The sequence below is a fragment of the Diprion similis genome, chromosome 11 (assembly GCF_021155765.1).
Source record: "Diprion similis isolate iyDipSimi1 chromosome 11, iyDipSimi1.1, whole genome shotgun sequence".
Taxonomy (NCBI): Eukaryota; Metazoa; Arthropoda; class Insecta; order Hymenoptera; family Diprionidae; genus Diprion; species Diprion similis.
In genome coordinates this window covers 11,470,167-11,486,782 of record NC_060115.1, presented here as the reverse complement: position 1 = coordinate 11,486,782, position 16,616 = coordinate 11,470,167, and the positions used below count along the sequence as shown (strand labels likewise).

The 16,616-nt window shown below is 38.0% G+C and overlaps 1 protein-coding gene across 1 annotated transcript in view; it reads right to left on the bottom strand.

Moving 5' to 3' along the window:
* The window catches only part of LOC124412407 (LIM domain only protein 3-like), a 98,266-nt gene extending 82,849 nt beyond the window's left edge, over positions 1-15,417 (bottom strand). Inside the window, exon 1 of the mRNA XM_046892257.1 lies at positions 15,248-15,417. The gene's annotated coding sequence lies outside the window, so the exon portion shown is untranslated. The remainder of the gene's footprint in view (positions 1-15,247) is intronic.
* Positions 15,418-16,616: the final 1,199 nt, after the last annotated feature.

The following is a 16,616-nucleotide window of genomic DNA, read 5'->3' as shown; positions in this document are numbered from 1 at the left end:
AGATATTGATTCGAATAACTTGAAAAAAAAAATTCTGGGATACTTAACTATGATATTTCAAGGTGAATTAGTTATCTTTTTTAGGAAAGAGAAACTTTGAATACGCAAGAAAAATCTTAAAGTAACGAAACATCGGGAAACTGATAATTCTGCTGAAAAAAAAAAAATTACAACTTACTGAATTTTTAATGTTTTGGGTTGAAAATTTAATGAACAACTCTCTAGACACAGATGTTTACGAAAAAAAATATGGAAATACTGCGTGATGTAAAAAGATTATTGATTTGAGTGAATGAGGATGAATTTTTGGTAGAAAAACAAATGTATTGACGATTTTAACGATATTTCATTACTTGTTTTGGATCAAATCAAATTATTTTTCATGTTTTTTACATAGAATTTGTGGCGAATTCGCCATAGGATCATTTTGATCTCGGAAGGGTTATATTTATCTGAAAATCTCTTAAGTTATTCTCTCTTCGTATGATTTTAATATTCGATTCGAATGCATAAAAAATTCTAAGGTAAAATCCTTTGCACAAATTTAATTTTTTATCATTTATTTAACTGATTGCACTGATAATAATATGGATCATTTGATCAATGAATAGCAGACTAAATTCGGTAAGAATAGTTTTTTAAACAAAAAACAAGCCATCGTTAAAGGAAATCAAACTTTGAAGTAATTTCGAAATAAAAAATCGATGTCCTGAGTCTTGTTCATTATTTGTACCTTATTTTTAAAAACATTCTGACCGTAGCTTGCGTATATATTATTTGATAAATGCTCGATCTAATCATAAAATAAGCAACATGACTGCCAAGTGACCAATCGCCCAAAAACGGTTGAATTTCGGTCAGCCAAAAATATCGCCCGTTAAAAATCAACCCAAAAATTCAATAAATTTTACCTTATAAAAATAAAATCTCGCATCAAATCACTTATTCTCGTCAGCAAAATAATCTGCACTAGTAAAAAAAATTTAATCAACAATTGGTGAAAATAATGTTTGTATTAAAAAACAAGTTTTTCCACGTTTTTTTTATAAATAGATAGATAGACAGATAAGTAGATAGATACAAGGATGTAGCTCAGAGTGGCAGGTCGGTTATCAGGTGAATATATATATATATATATATATATATATATACATATGTTGTACATGTGCGTGTGTGTGTGTTTGTGTATATTATATATATATATATACGTATATACACACAGGTATAGATATATCGAGATAGCCGTCGCCTCGGTGAAAGTAATATCAATTTCAGTAAATGGAAAAAGTATCAAGATGCGCGTGAGAGCTGGGCGAGAAAGCGATTCGCAAATTTATTGACCGATTGAGAGCTGCTAAATAAATTAGTTCTCTCTGAGAACATTCCTTGGTCCTAAAATGGCCGAGTCTAAATTGCCCCGGTAGATCGGAGGAGAAGGAGAAGGAGAAGGAGAAGGAGAAGGAGAACGAGGAGGAGGAGGAGGAGGAGGAGGGGCAAAGTTTTGGTAAAATGGCATTTTATTTCTACGAAATTGGATTTTTAATCGGAGAGCAGTCGGTGGAAAATAGCCACTTCGTCGAGCCCCGACTGGTGTGTGTCTATAAATGCCCGACCAACTTGTTCCCGATTTAGGAAATCTATTGTCCGCGCGGGAAAGATCCTTGCGAAAAATATTACCCGCTCTCAACGCCGAAAATTTTCCTCCTGACGGTGTAATTTCTCCAGTCAATTTTTTTTTTTTTTTTTTTTTTTTTATGTTTATTCGACCATTTTCCAAAATTTTCTCAACACTTTTCGTTTTTTATTTATTTATTTATTTATTTATTTTCCAGCTTTTCGTTTCGTTTCGTTATTCGTATCGCAATTTTTGCACCTCCGAACGGAGTTGAAAATGAATGTTAACCGAAGGAATTTTTTTTTTTTTTTTTTCTTTTTTACCCTTTGGATAAATTTTTTTCCTCCCTCGCCCCGACAAATCTTTTACCACCGCCCAAGCAACAGCAGCGGCGAGTCAAGTCAAGTGTAAATAAATAGACTGTACTGCCGTCCCATTTGCTAGATTAGAATCAAATATAATTTTCTCGGTACGGGGGCTCTCTGATCGTTCTAATATCGCTGCGTGCTGCCCGAAACCAAACAATATCGGTTATAGACATTATATCCGCAAGATATGTATATAGGAACGTGATAAATACATGAACACGAGCGTGTATACTAACATATATGTTGAATATACATTAAAAAGACTTGAACTCTGAAAAGTCGAAGTTAACTCTGGTTCTTTTCAATAATTACAACGACGCTATTTTTCTTATTAATAATGCAGGCGTATAATGAAGTAGAAAAATTAAAGAACAGATGATAAAGCAAATGTTTAAGATTCATCCTTATATTTTACTCGTTTCGAAAGCAACGAACGTATCAAATTTGTCACTGTAAGAATTTTTTGTCCGCTCTTTGCAAAAAATGTCTATCTACTCGTAATCAGCTGTTGAAAGCACCGCTCGGATAATTTTTTCGCTCAATATTTAATAAAATAGATAGAAAAATGATTGTTATAAATTAAACGATTCGATTTAGGAAAAAAATTGCTGTTTGGAAACTCAAGGGTTGGCTGGATTACCGAAAATACTGAGATTTTCGATAAACTCGATTTCCTGAATTTCACTCTTAAACTTGCGAAACTGTGATTTCTTGGGCGACGTTTCGTCGGGTTAACGTTACTACCGTTAACCTCGTAAATATTGCATTGAAAGTTTCACAAAAACGTGAAACCATGAATTTTTATTCAAATATAAATACACAACCATAGATCATGATAGATGTAGAAAAAAAGGACATTCCGAAAGACAAAAAGGCATCTCCGAAATCGTTATCACGTGAAAAAATGTATTAAATTATACATATATTAGGGTGGCGCAAAAAAACCGACTGTTTTTTTTTTCTTCAGTCTCTTGTAACAAAATGTTAGTTTTTGATGTTTTAAGAGCCCACTCCAAAGGACAGTTCGAAAAAAAATTTTTAAGAGGTCGCTCCACATTTTTTAAGACGTCTGAAATCGTCAAAAGTCGATTTTTTTTTTTTTTTTTTTTTTTTTCTTGTTACAGTGTAATTTTATAGACAAAAAAAAAATAAGTTTCCGAAAGTTTCACCTCAATATTTGAATTTTGAAAGGTCACTCATAATTTTTTTTCAATTTTTTAGTGCATTTCCTTAGATCTTTTCGAGCGACCTTTTAATATTCATATTAAAATTTCATCAATTTTTTTTCTTCAATTTAGTAAGAAAAAATCGATAACAATACACCACGAGATGAATTAAAAATCAAACACAATACTGAAAATATAATTTTTTTAATTTAATTTTTTGACGATTTTTGACATTTGAAAAAATTTGGCGCGACCTCTTAAATTTTTTTTTCTGAGCTGTCCTTCGGAGTCGGCTCTTAAAACATGAAAAACTAACATTCTGTCGCATGAGACTAAAAAAAAAAAAAATAGTAGGTTTTTTTTGCGCCACCCTAATATATATATAGATGCCAAATTGGTTTAGCTGACAAAGAGAGCATAAACTGCAAGTAAGTATTTATACAAGGCGTCAATTCTACAACAGTAGGTATATATGTAATACCATAAACTTAAAACGCCATGACTTAAGTGCTGTTTCATCAGTTGGATTCCCGTTCTCTTCATCTCGTATATATCCGTTTTCCATTTTTTTTCCCTTTATTTTCTCTCTTTCATTCCTTCTTTCTTCCCGCGTCTCCCGTTGAAAGAGCGGAACACGGCACTGGTTTTCTCGTTAAGAAATTCTTAGGTTTAATTAAAATTTCCCTAATAGAAGTAAAAAGTAATTATAAAATTTTTATTATAGGGTATATCATTGCTCGGCGGAAAGGCTCTCACCAGAGGCAGAATAAGACAGTCGGCTATCACGGCAGCGGACGTGGGGGCAGGCAGGGGGTGGATAATAAGAAGAGAAGAGGGGGTAGAAGGAGAGAATGTAGTGGGAGGAGATGCAAGATTAAACGATAAATTATTTTTACTAATTTTATAATTACCAACTTTCTTTTTCACCTTTTTCTCAATTTTTCTTCTGTTTTGTTTTGTTTCGCACCCCCACCCCCACCCCCACTCCCCCTCCACCTTTACTGGTTCCTTTTTTCCCCGCTCTTCTTCATCTTTTTCTTTGTCTTCACGTTCTTTTTTTCTTTCATCGTCACGTCATGTCATGTCCAGTGTCGAGAAAATGCGACGAAACATAACGAAACCGTAATTTTTAATGTCGATTTTTTTCACATCTCTGTCTATTTGCAAGCTCGAGATGAAATGAAACCTTGCAAACTCGAGTAAAATAAATTCGAGTCGTAGAATTTTCAATTTCGTGTGTTTCATAAACGAAGGGTCAGTTTGTTTGCTTCTGAGTTCTCTCGCGCAGCCAAACGAAAACGGGAAAAATCGGATGTGAGATCCTTCAGGCTTAAATAAGGATCCACGAATCGATGAATTTGGTTTCCTTGATCATCAAATACTGTCAAATTTTATCTCAGTCCTGGAACATATGGACACTGGATATGATATTCGAATATCTCAGCATTTTCAAACCCTGCCGAAAATGGAAAAAAAAAATAAAAATAAAAACTTTTACAAGGTGTCAACGAAATGGGCTACGAATTTCTCTTCCATTTCTCTATTAACCCGTCAATGAGCAATCGATTTAGACAGACTTACGACCTAATATATTCGAATAAAGTCACTTATCGAGCCTATTCAACGAGCAGAATTTCATTTGTTCCCAGACATGATGAGTTTAAAGAATTGTATAGAAATTCCAAAACGAATGTAGAAATATAACTGAGAATCGAAATCCTCTTCTGTCCATTAAATTCAAATATTCTTACCCCTTAAAAGTCAGACTTTAAAGTTCTACCGATTTTCAGAGTTACAATCTGACCGCATTTTTGGATGTCATTTTCGTTACCTTTTTCATAAGAGTGGAATTCGAAAAATAGAGAATCTTGTTACGAAACATAAAAAACGAAAAAAAAAAAACATATTGTAAATGGAAGAAAAGAATATAATATAAAACACCTGCAAGAGTTTTCACATCCACGCAATGTCGAAACACACACACCGATGCATTTATGCTGCGGTGAGTGAACGAGGGTGTCTCTCATTACGCGGTTTAATTCCATTCGGGATATACACAGTCACGTGCACATCTATGCATATAATTGTACATTGCATATATATATATATATATTATGCAGATGACTAGAACGTTGCGGCATTACACAAACCTACAGAAGGAAATAGTAGTTGTAACGTGTTGAGATACGGAGAAGCTTCTTTTCCTTTTTCGTTATTTTTTTCTTATATTTATTGGCAGCTCGTTTGTTCATTTATTTATTCATTCTTCTTCTTCATCTTCTTTTTCGTTAAGCCGATAAATTTTTACAACGATTTACCAACCGTATTGATAAGTATGTACAGTATATGAATAATTCCTTGGCTCCTGATACAGAAGCGAATGAAATATATTATTTATGAAAAAGTTGTAAATATATGTGTATATTACGGTGGGCGAAAAAAAATGTTTTTTTTTCATTTTTGTTTTTTATTTGGAATTGCCTTGCGTTCTAACGAATAAACGAGTTGTAAAAATCGATAGATATTCTTGTAGGAAATTGAACGATCTACAAAAAAGGTCTGATGTGATTTTTCGCCAAATTGACTCGTTTGAAAGTTATTTAAGGTTTAAGTTCAACCTCAAATGGTATTCGAAATAATGGCTCAAACACATAAGACATCAGATATTTCGTGACGTTCATCAAGTGTTTTTTGGCGAGACATCAAAATTTTTAAGAAATACTGATAATTGTAAAGAAGATCGATTTTCCTTACGATTATGAATATTTCGTGAAAAGTTTTGATGTTTCGAAAAGGAAAATCGATTTTCTTTACGATTATTAGTATTTCGTAAGAATTTCAATGTTTTACCAAACAACACTCGACGAACTTCACGAAAAATATGATGTTTTATATTTTTGAGCCATTGTTTCGCAATGAAATATAAAAAAAAATGTGGAAGTAATCAAAGACCATTTGAGGTTAAACTTTAACCTTAAATAACTTTTAAACGAGCCGACTTGGCGAAAAATCATATCAGAGCCATTTTGTAGATCGTTCAATTTCCTACAAGAATATCTATCGATTTTCAGAACTCGTTCATTCGTTCGAACGCAATAAAATTCTAAATTTGAACAAAAAAACTTTCCCCTGCTACTTAAATGAAAAATCAAAAATCGCGTTGAGGCACCTCTTAATATTAATATTAAGACCTTAAACTTTCACAGAATTTCTTCTTCAACATTTTGAACGATATTTTCATGGTTTAAAAAAAAAAAAAAAAAACACCTCACAATATATTACAGATATATATTCACGTATGTCACCTGAGCCTGTTTGAATTTTAATTTCATTTCCTTTTCGTTTCCTAATTTTTTTATGTTAATAAAATTAACATCATCACGCAATCTAGGGTGCAGCGTAGGTATAGACGTGTGTTTGTATACATTATGCACACATATATGTGTGTGTGTCTGTGTGTATAATGTGGACACTTGCGTGGGCATGAGAAGACAGAGAGAAATTGCCTGGCAGGTAATCGAATCGCTAAATATGGAAACGATGTAATTATAATAAGTTAATTGACACAAAATTACATATCAACATGCTTATACATACATAAGTAACAGCAGATATAACAACAGCTGCGTGTCAAAGCGTATATACATAAGGGGCATTCCACAAGTTGGAATTTCTTTAACCTAGTAAGACGGTGAGAAAAAGAATAGAAGATTAGTTATATGTACTTTTGAAAATAGTTCATAACGAACTATATAAATTTTCGCTTTTTAAAACGATTGAAAGACTTCGAATCGTATTTTGGACTTTGATTATACGGTGAAAAAAATACCGTTAGAATTTTGTCAATTTCGTAAGGAATGCCCTATACATTGTATTCGATTTCTCGCATCTTTTCGCGAATGCTTCGTGTTACACGTCGCTCACCGATCATCGTCGCGGACTTCAATACGTTTAATTTTATTCTACATACACTGAAAATGTTACACAGATGATAATTAATTAAGCGAAATGATTGTACAATGATAATAATCAAAGTTTGGCGATGCGATTAGATTCGATTGGTTCTACACGCGGCGCTTCGAGAGGCAAATATCAGTGAATACCCAAGTTGGCTCCACTAACATTCATTCCAGCATGAAACTATATTTGCTGGATTCAATCCCGATGGGAATCCAATGTAATTAATTACTAAATCTTGCACCGTTGAATCGTAACTGATATTGCCCGAAGTTACTATTAATAAGCGAATCCCATCCGAGAATTCGAGAATATTAATTTCTTATCCAGTTTTCGACACTTTGATCGTTACTCGAGAAGCAACTTTTATAGATCTAAAAAGTATTCTTAATTTACAATTAGCGAGTTAAACAACTTTCAAATACTAATTCGTCAAAAATGAATCTCGTAGTTTCGTGGATCTACGATGAAAAAATATCGATGGCGATAATCGTGAGTATTTGAAACATGAAACGACGATATACCGCAAAGCTTCATTTTGACTTTTTTTATTTAATATACTTGTATTGATAATTTCCATTTTCTAATCAGGAATAAAAAATGAAATACCTATTTGCAAATTGATAGTACCGTAATTAATTTGAAATGTTTGTATTTCTCAATGTAAGCTTAAATCCTGTAATAAATTCTCGAAAGATTTCTAACAGATTTCAAAAGTTTGAGAGAAAAAAAAAAATAAAAAGCCAGAAGAATTGATAATTCTATCGAATAGATGAAATCTGTCTGAAACTATTCTGACCCAATGCTCTCAAAATATTTTCGTAAAACTTCGACAACAAAGTATCGAAAGATTTCCACCCTAATTGCTTCGAGTTTTTATAATAACAACCCAAATCTCAGCAACATTACAAAGCTTAGAAGAGAATTTTATTACACACAAATTGAAATAAGTTCGTTCACATAAATCGGTATAAAATGTACTGCAAATCTGTAAATTTATACTCTCGATCTTCTGAAATCGTTTTCAAATTGTCCTCCGTTGTATAGCGTTACAACCAATAAGAGCCCCGTCGAAGGATCGTGTTACAAAAATTTCCCCCTCCCTTCTCAAAGACACCCCCGTATAAGGCGGTATCAACTCGCCGCAGCTGCACTGCACACGTCGATCAGAAACGAAAAACGTCTAGAACATGATATCGGTGGGCACGTGGTTATCGGGGAGGGGGTTAAAAAAAAAAGGAAGCATAAGAGGATGAAAACGGGGTGGAAAAATGATAAGAACAAGAAGAAGAAGAAAAAGAAGAAGTAGAATAACGAGAAGGAAAAGGAAAAGGAGAAAGTGGGGGTTGCAGAAGCGGATAACAGAAGTTGCGGAGATGTTGGCGACCGAGATGCGGGGTGGTGAGGGGAGGGCGTGGAGGGGGGGGGGAGGAAGGGGGAGGAGGGGGTGCCTCTAATGTGATTGGTTTACTGCCTCCGGAGAAGCCAAGACTTATACGCCAACGAAATGGAATTAGTTTTCGCAATTTCGCACAGTCCATCCTTCTAAGTGGGTGAACCCGCAGCCCCCTCCCCCACCCCTCACCGCCCACCTTGCGCCCGCGGTACTGGCCAAATACATTATTTTTGTTCTATACAGGCGGCCAAGTATAAACTAATGGCGTTGCACCGCATAGGAGAGTTAAAAGAAAAAAAAAAATGAATTACACGAAGAGACGGAGAAAGAGGAATAGAAGAAGAGAAGAAGAGAGGTTGGCGTATAATTTGATTAAAAAATTAGAAAGACGAAGGCAGGGGTCGGTAGGGCGAGGGGGAGGAGGGGGCTTAACTGTGGTACAAGGTAATTCGACGTATTGGATTATAGGAGTCGAGATCGCGTGTTGGATTGGAATTAAATTAAGTCTGTCCAGAGCTCCGAAATTCAGGGCACCCACGTGAAAATAACCTTATATATACCTACCTACGTAACATTCGTTTATCCAACGAGTCGTGTTTTATTCATAATACCACAGATATATAAGTATAACATTTGAAAGTTAATGTTTCATTACCGTAATTCAAATTTATCAATCAAATTTTCAACATCGCAGAATCCTAATTTCACCGACTAAAACTTTTTCGATCAATAATAACAATTGATATATACGTATACAAGTCTGTCGATTATAGTAATATTAATAAAATTCAATTTTATCGCGATCGCATAATCGTGCCACACCTTCATTCTATTCTATTTAATAGAAATACTTGATAAACTTATCAACGCCTCACCTAAACCTTGAAATCCCAGCAACTTAAATTAGACCGCATAACGTTGGTCAGCCTGATTGCGCATGCGCGAGAAACTTGACGCAAGCGCACTCAAGCGTACAGTTTTCTCAAAGTCTGACCATATGAATGGGGGGGAGGGGGTGGACTTTTTTTTGGCCAGTTTTCCAATGATAGAAAATTAAATGAAAATTTGGTAAATCAAATCTCGCTACGTAATCATGGTTGTTGGGTACTACGTTCGGTTCTACTACGGAATTGAACAAGGATCGTTCACATTTATGTTGTAAATATAACAACAAGAAAATTGACTGTAATTAGATGGTGCGGTACATAGAGACACGCGTGGTTGTAAAAATGTATTGTGTCTATATATATATATATATATATATATATGTGTGTGTATATGGATTTGTACATTTTATACAGAGAATAAGGGAGGACCTTATCTGACGAAGTAAATAAAAGCGGTAGGTATAGGGGCATTCTGGCGTAAAATTGTATACCTAGCTACCTACCTTCGTGGAATTGCGCAATGTGTCTTGCGGATTGAATTGGCAGTAACGACATTGATTTTATTGCTTGTTTTACCAACGGTCGAGAGTTGATACAGTTTTCGCGACAGGGCTGCCATGCCGAGCAGAATGGTGTGCTGTGGTGTGGCGAAGAGAGACAGACGTCGCGGGGACAACGAGAAAAATAGAAATAAGCGATATTGAAAGGAATAAGGGAGAAAGCGAGAAGGAGGGAGAGAGAGAGAAAGAGAGAGAGAGATGGTAACGACTTATACCTCATACATTTGTGTACAAACATCTGTACACGTATGTAATATATATATATGTATAGTATACATCCATAGTCGTACCAAGTCTACGATCCGATCCGTAGCCATCCTTCCCGGCAACGATTAATCTTTGAGCTTTAAGCGAGCCGGCATTCTCCGATTTGTTTTACCTTTCTACGTCTTTCCAATGAGATCTTTTTTCCTATAATCACGTTAACTGATCCTGCATGTGATGACTACGGAAAGACTGTCAAAAATAAAAAAGGAAACTGTTCAAATTTTAAATGAATCAATGCGGAAAAAATCATGCATGCGAAAATTGAATTCAGCAATAACGACATCGTAGGGGTGGTTTAAAAAAAACATCCGACTAAATTTCTCGAATTCTTGCACGTTTTTCACGAATAAAATTCAATCCCCATATCCAATGAGAACAGCGATAAGAAGGTAATTTGAATTTGATTTAAGTTAATTTTTAATATTCACGTGACTCACGAATCTGAAATACCTACATACATTCAAAGAAAAACGGAATCAACCTATCCGTATATTAAAACACACAGCATCACGCCTCGCAATCAAAACTCAGAAAATTTCAATGCATATCTGACAACCGTAAAATAAATTAAACATTTCAGGAAACCAATTATTTGATTATGTATTCAATTATTTCTATTCTTATTACCAATGATATATATATAATTCTTTATACATATATCAATTTCGCCGTAATTAATGTAGATTAAATTCGTTAAAATCACTTGTAATCAATCGTTAAGAGATAGAAAAATGAATCGAGTAACGTGAAACTTTTCCTCCGTTCGTATTCCCCCGAGTGAAAAAAAAAAAACGAAAACAAAAACAAAAAATTTCAATTTTCAAACCCGTGTTGTAAAAGCGAAGCGTAGACCGGTCATCAGAATTGCGCAAACTCACCGTCCGTCCACCCTCGATCCTGATATAAATAAACAGGGGTTGGATTACACGCAGTTTTGATTTTCAACGACTTGTCAGGGTGTTGCGATCCACAGGGGCTGCGGCGGAAGAGGGACGAGGGTGGAGGGTGGAGGGCGGAAGGGGGCGGCGAGAGGAGTGGAAGCACATAACAAGTAATTCCGTCGAACGTAGTAAGTAGTAATATCGCTTTGCGGGGTGGAAATAGGTGGCTCGTGTTCCCACCCACCCCCCCCCCTCCCTTCCCCTCCTCCTTCGCCCTGCACCCACCACCTACACGTTATAGGAAGAGAGCTATACTTCAGTTTGCAATTTAAACTTTACTTCCCTGGAATTGATTAGCTTTTAGTAATTAAGCAAGCAACGCCTTGGCTCGCCTACCACCTACCACCTACCACCTCCACTCTCGCCGACTGTTTCTGAACACACCCGCTCACCTCTCTGTGTACATGTGCCCGGCTTCGCTCGCTCGAAGGGCGGTTTTAATCAACGCTTCTCTCTCTCTCTCTCTCTCTTTCTCTCTCTCTCTTTCTCTTTCTTCCGTTTCTCCCGCTCTTCATCCTGCACTACTTCTCTCTCTCTCTCTCTCTCTCTCCGTCTCACTCTCTACGGTTTGGCTACGTATTTTTTGACGACGAAAGCCTAAACCTCAGACCGGATCCTTGTATTCGGTCGGATTGCAGTGCGAAGCAATTTCGGCATGGAATGCGCCACCCTCCCCCTCCCCCTCCCCCTTACGCCGATAGCTGCTCGTACGGCACACCCGCTTTCACCCTCGTCCCCCGTCGACCCCGCTCGCTTGCCCAGCCAGGACAGGCCCGACCAATTTCAACTTCCATTATACAGCCCTTGCTCCCAACGCACGGAGCGTTTCCAAACCTTGCGGATCCTGCGCGAATCGGCGGACGCGACTCGCGCCGCGGCGCCACAGTCGCGACGAAATATGGCGGCGCTTCGACAGCTGATCGACCGTTTCACCTCCTACTTTGACTGAATCTTAAACTCTAAGTTGATGAATGAAACAAATTTTTTCCCACGGAATTGTGGGATAGAATAAGGAGAGTTTTGTCTCACCGTTTCACTGACCGGGAATTTCTTACTGAGGAGAAAAAAATGTCGTTGATGCGATTATTAAAAATTCCTTCGATGGCGCAAATTTTTATCGGCAGATAAATTTCTTTGAATACTTAATTAAAAGAGTGCTTAAACAGTTTTTGAATTAAAAACAACAGTCTACCACAGATCAGAGTTTTGGAAAATCATGTTACACATGTCACAGACAACAAGAGTAAAGATTCTTTTTGAACCTTGACTTGTTCACCAATAAACTGTAACAAGATATTGAAAAGGCACCTGATATATAATTCCCGATCCGTTGCGTAATCTTGAAGCATATTCGTTTGAAATAAAAAATGGAATGAAAAGAAATATTTCCGGCAAGCGTGCCTGCGGCGAGAAATTCATTTTAATCAAGTTTCGCGCCAACTGTATCACAAAATGTAATTTCTCCAAGTGATGATAAGGGCCGCAATGTACACCTCGAGCTCACGAGCGGCGAGGCACAAACGACGCTCGGTGTTAACGCGATGTGCGTCAACGATTCGTCGCGGGGCATCGGTGGTAAAAAGCGAGCAATTAACGCTCGCCCGAGGTTTTCGATCCTCCTCGAGGGTCGGCGTCGGAGGCTCAGGGCTGCCAAATTTTAACCGGTCCGTTGGGCGGTGAAGCACCGCGGAATCTCCATCGTCGCGTCGTCGGCGAGCGTTGATTGCTAATTTTACACGTGTGCATCCGCGGCCCGCGACCGACCAACTTCACTTGGTGAACTCAGCCAATCACGGGCGTGAAATCAGGGCGGCCCGGAACTGATATACCTACGTATAGCAAGCAGCGACTGCAACGTCTTTCGATCTGTCGATTGCATTGACAAGCGCCTCATTTTTGCCTCTTTTGTTCAATTACGTTTCCAATGTTTTCTTGCAGGTAAGTCAGCTCAAACTGTTGTGAATTTTCAACGATCGGAAATATTTTTTAACAGCTATAATTACCTGCGCTTTGGTTCTACTTTGAGGAAGGAACATCATTTTTGAACAATTTTGAAAAAATACTTTATTTTTATTCGTAAAACCGGTTTTTTACGCATCTACTGATTCGATTTGAAAACACTGTTGATTAGTAATTCATAAATTTACTTTTTAAAAAAATCAATAAATTCATGTTGGCTAACTGAAATTTTTTGCCAATTTTTTGAATGTACCAAATAAAAATATAATACAAGGAAATTTTTTTAAAAATTCAATATTGTCGGTATACGATACAGATTGTTTGAATTTGGCTGACAATGAAATCCATCCAAATAGGTATTGTCTTTTAAGCTTGAAAAATAACGAGTAAATGATGGTTTGTGAAGATAATTTGAAAAAATACAAGTGTAGTAAGATTTAAAAATATATTTTTTCTTTTTATTCTTGGTTCACAGACCAGGTTTATAGTTACTTTTTCCTCGATTTTGAAACTCGAAATTTCTAGTTACATACGAAATCGATATAGGTATATTCGATTTTAGGAATGAAATCTGAACACCTATACCTAACTAAAAGCAAAAAGCGTAAAAAGTACTTCCATTTTTTCTCAGTGCAAATTTTCCCCGTGAGAAAACGAAACAAAGAATAAAAAAATTAGCATCGTATAAAAAAGAGTAGGATAAATAGAAAACAATGGCATCCTTGGTGATTCCCCGAGCGAATAGTCCGCTCATAACCGGTGCACCAGAAACCGCAGGAAGCCACGTTTCCACGAATTCATTACACGGTGGCGAACCGCGCGGTGTATAAGAGGCCAGAGGGTAGAGTATATAGGGTAGAGAAAACGCCATTCGAGTCAGGGGTGGGTGGAGATTTTGGAAAGACGCTAACCGGGCCACGCGCCTTCCCCGACGCCCGGCGTCCCGGCGCCCCGCGTCAGCCCGCGAATTTAAAAACGCAATTTACGGACAATAGAATGGCGGTCGAGACCGGGTATAACCCTGTGTGTATATAGAGATGGTAGGGGTGGGTGGTGGTATAAAGAGGGGCGCCCCGCACCCAACTCTCGCGGATAGGCCGGCCTTCGCCGTAAAATGTTGTTTTTTAATTTAGGAGACGCCGTGGGGTTAATATACGGCTTTAATTTCAGGATTTCATTTAGGGGTTGCTTTCTCGTCACGAAGAGTGCGAGCGAGAAGGAAGGATCAGCGGCGGCGATATGAAAGGGGCTGCGACGCCGCGAGGAAAGTTGGACGGGGGTGGTGGGGGTGGCGGCTTCCGGCCGCGAAGATTGACTTCCGACTTACTTGACGGCGGTCGGACTCATTAGATATCGCCGCAGACAGTAAGACGGATGAAAAGATAAGCGATTCGGTCTCTGTGGCGGCGGCGACGTCGACGTGAAACCGGCCCAGTTTTCCCTCGAACTCACCCCAAAACTTGTAACGTTGATCCCCTCTACCGCGTGTACAAGAATAGTGAGATATACGCGAATTGAGGACAAATCCTGCGAATATCAAGGCTCGGTTCGTAATTAAAAGCAGTATAATTAACGGCTGTATTCAAGATTTTAATCATATTGAAGTTATTAGTAACGTTATCGTAACGATTAATGTTGAGGAAAAACCGTTATTTCGCGATGTTGGAATTTAACAATCATATTTCCAAATCTTGGTCCCTCAAAAATCATTGCGAAATTGAGAAAATACTTATTTTTCTACAATGGTTCGTTACCATAACGTTACCCTACTTCAACCTCGAGAGATTTTCATAACGTGTAAAAAGTTAGTCGCAGAAACGCGTATTAATTATCACAAAAGAATCTAGAATAGACAAAAAAAAATCCAAGACACCCTATGGGAATAATTAATGGAATATTTTAAACGAAGATAGAAAATAAACCGATAACAAGATTCCAACGAGCTTTTCGTATTGAAGCAAACAAAATTCATTGCCATTGTATAGTTACTCAAAACGATGTGACCTTAAATTTGCCTAACACCTATAGAGTAAAACACTGGCATTTAATAATGCTTGGTAATTTCGGTGTTTCCAAAGAATGAAATACCCGTCAACAGGTGAAATTGATCAAAAATATCTTGTCGACTCACCGGCATCAGAGACAACGGCAGCGAGACGCAGAAGGGGATGAAAATCCGAAGTGGATAGTCCGGCTCGAAGAGGCAGCATCTGATCGAATCGAACGTCTCGACGTTCACCGAACCATCCGCGCCGCGTACCACCACTGTATGTTAAAAAACGATAAAATGAAACATCCACACAGTAACAAGAACAACAACAACAACAACACCGAGAGTCGCGTGGCCTTTGGGTGATCGCACTGTTTCCTCAACGATTACGTACGTGCGTGCGTGTGTAAATTATATAATAAATCGGCCCCGACAGCCCGCACTTGTCTTATCAAACGATCCAGAACTCGCACTGATATTACTATACATATATGTATATATATATATATATATGATGTATTCGATATATCAGATGAAAATCGGCGATCCTATCCTCCCTTCCTCGCGGGGGGCGGGGGGGGAAATAAGACGAAGGAGCACCTCACTGTACCTCGTCGCGTCGGTCCAATTCGCACCTTTTATCTCACTGACAGCCTCCGTGTCCGATCGTCACCGCGGTCCAACTGAGAATGGACTCGCGCGCGCGTTGCTCTGCCACTGAGCTGGTGACGTCACGCACGGGGAAAATCCTACTCATGCGCAATGCGGCTTGATACGCGTGCCGCCTTCCCACCCCATCGTCGCCGTCTCCCAACCCCTCTTCTCGGTGGCGTCGCGACGCCGTATCGTCGGTGGATGTGTCCCGTCCATACAGGTATGTGTGTAAAGGTACCTGCGGCCCGCCGCCGACTACCGTTCGGGTCCAGGATCTGAGAGGAGGAGAGAGGGAGAGGAGGGGATCGGGTGGGGTGGGGTGGGATGAAGGAGGACTCGATCCGATCGGGAGAGCCGGGAATAAATAAGGACGAATGATTTCTTCGGCTCCCTGTTGGGACTTCTTTTCGGTATACGTATTATAGGTAGATGAGATCGAGGGACACAGTCGTTTCCTCAAATTATATACGAAATGTTGATCCGGATCCGGGGGATGAAAGAATGGGAGAGAGAGAGAGAGAGAGAGAGAGAGATGATCGTTTTTTATTCTTGTGCATTAATTCACGTCCTACGAATCATTGTTTATCGTAAATAATAAACACAGCCTGTCGGATGACTGCGATCCTTCGACTACTGTGTTTGTAAATATTGTATTCATGTAGATCTATATGTGTTCCTTTATCTCGTGTAAAAGTTTCTTTGTAAAGGTTGAAGAAGAATTGTTTATTGATTCGTTTGAATAGTTCCATATTTTAACTTCAAGTAAAACGCTCTGAAATAGAAAAATTTTTGATCGTTAATCGGAAAGATTTAATTTCTATTACCGTACTTCGCTCGTGGAAACGGAATCTTTTGA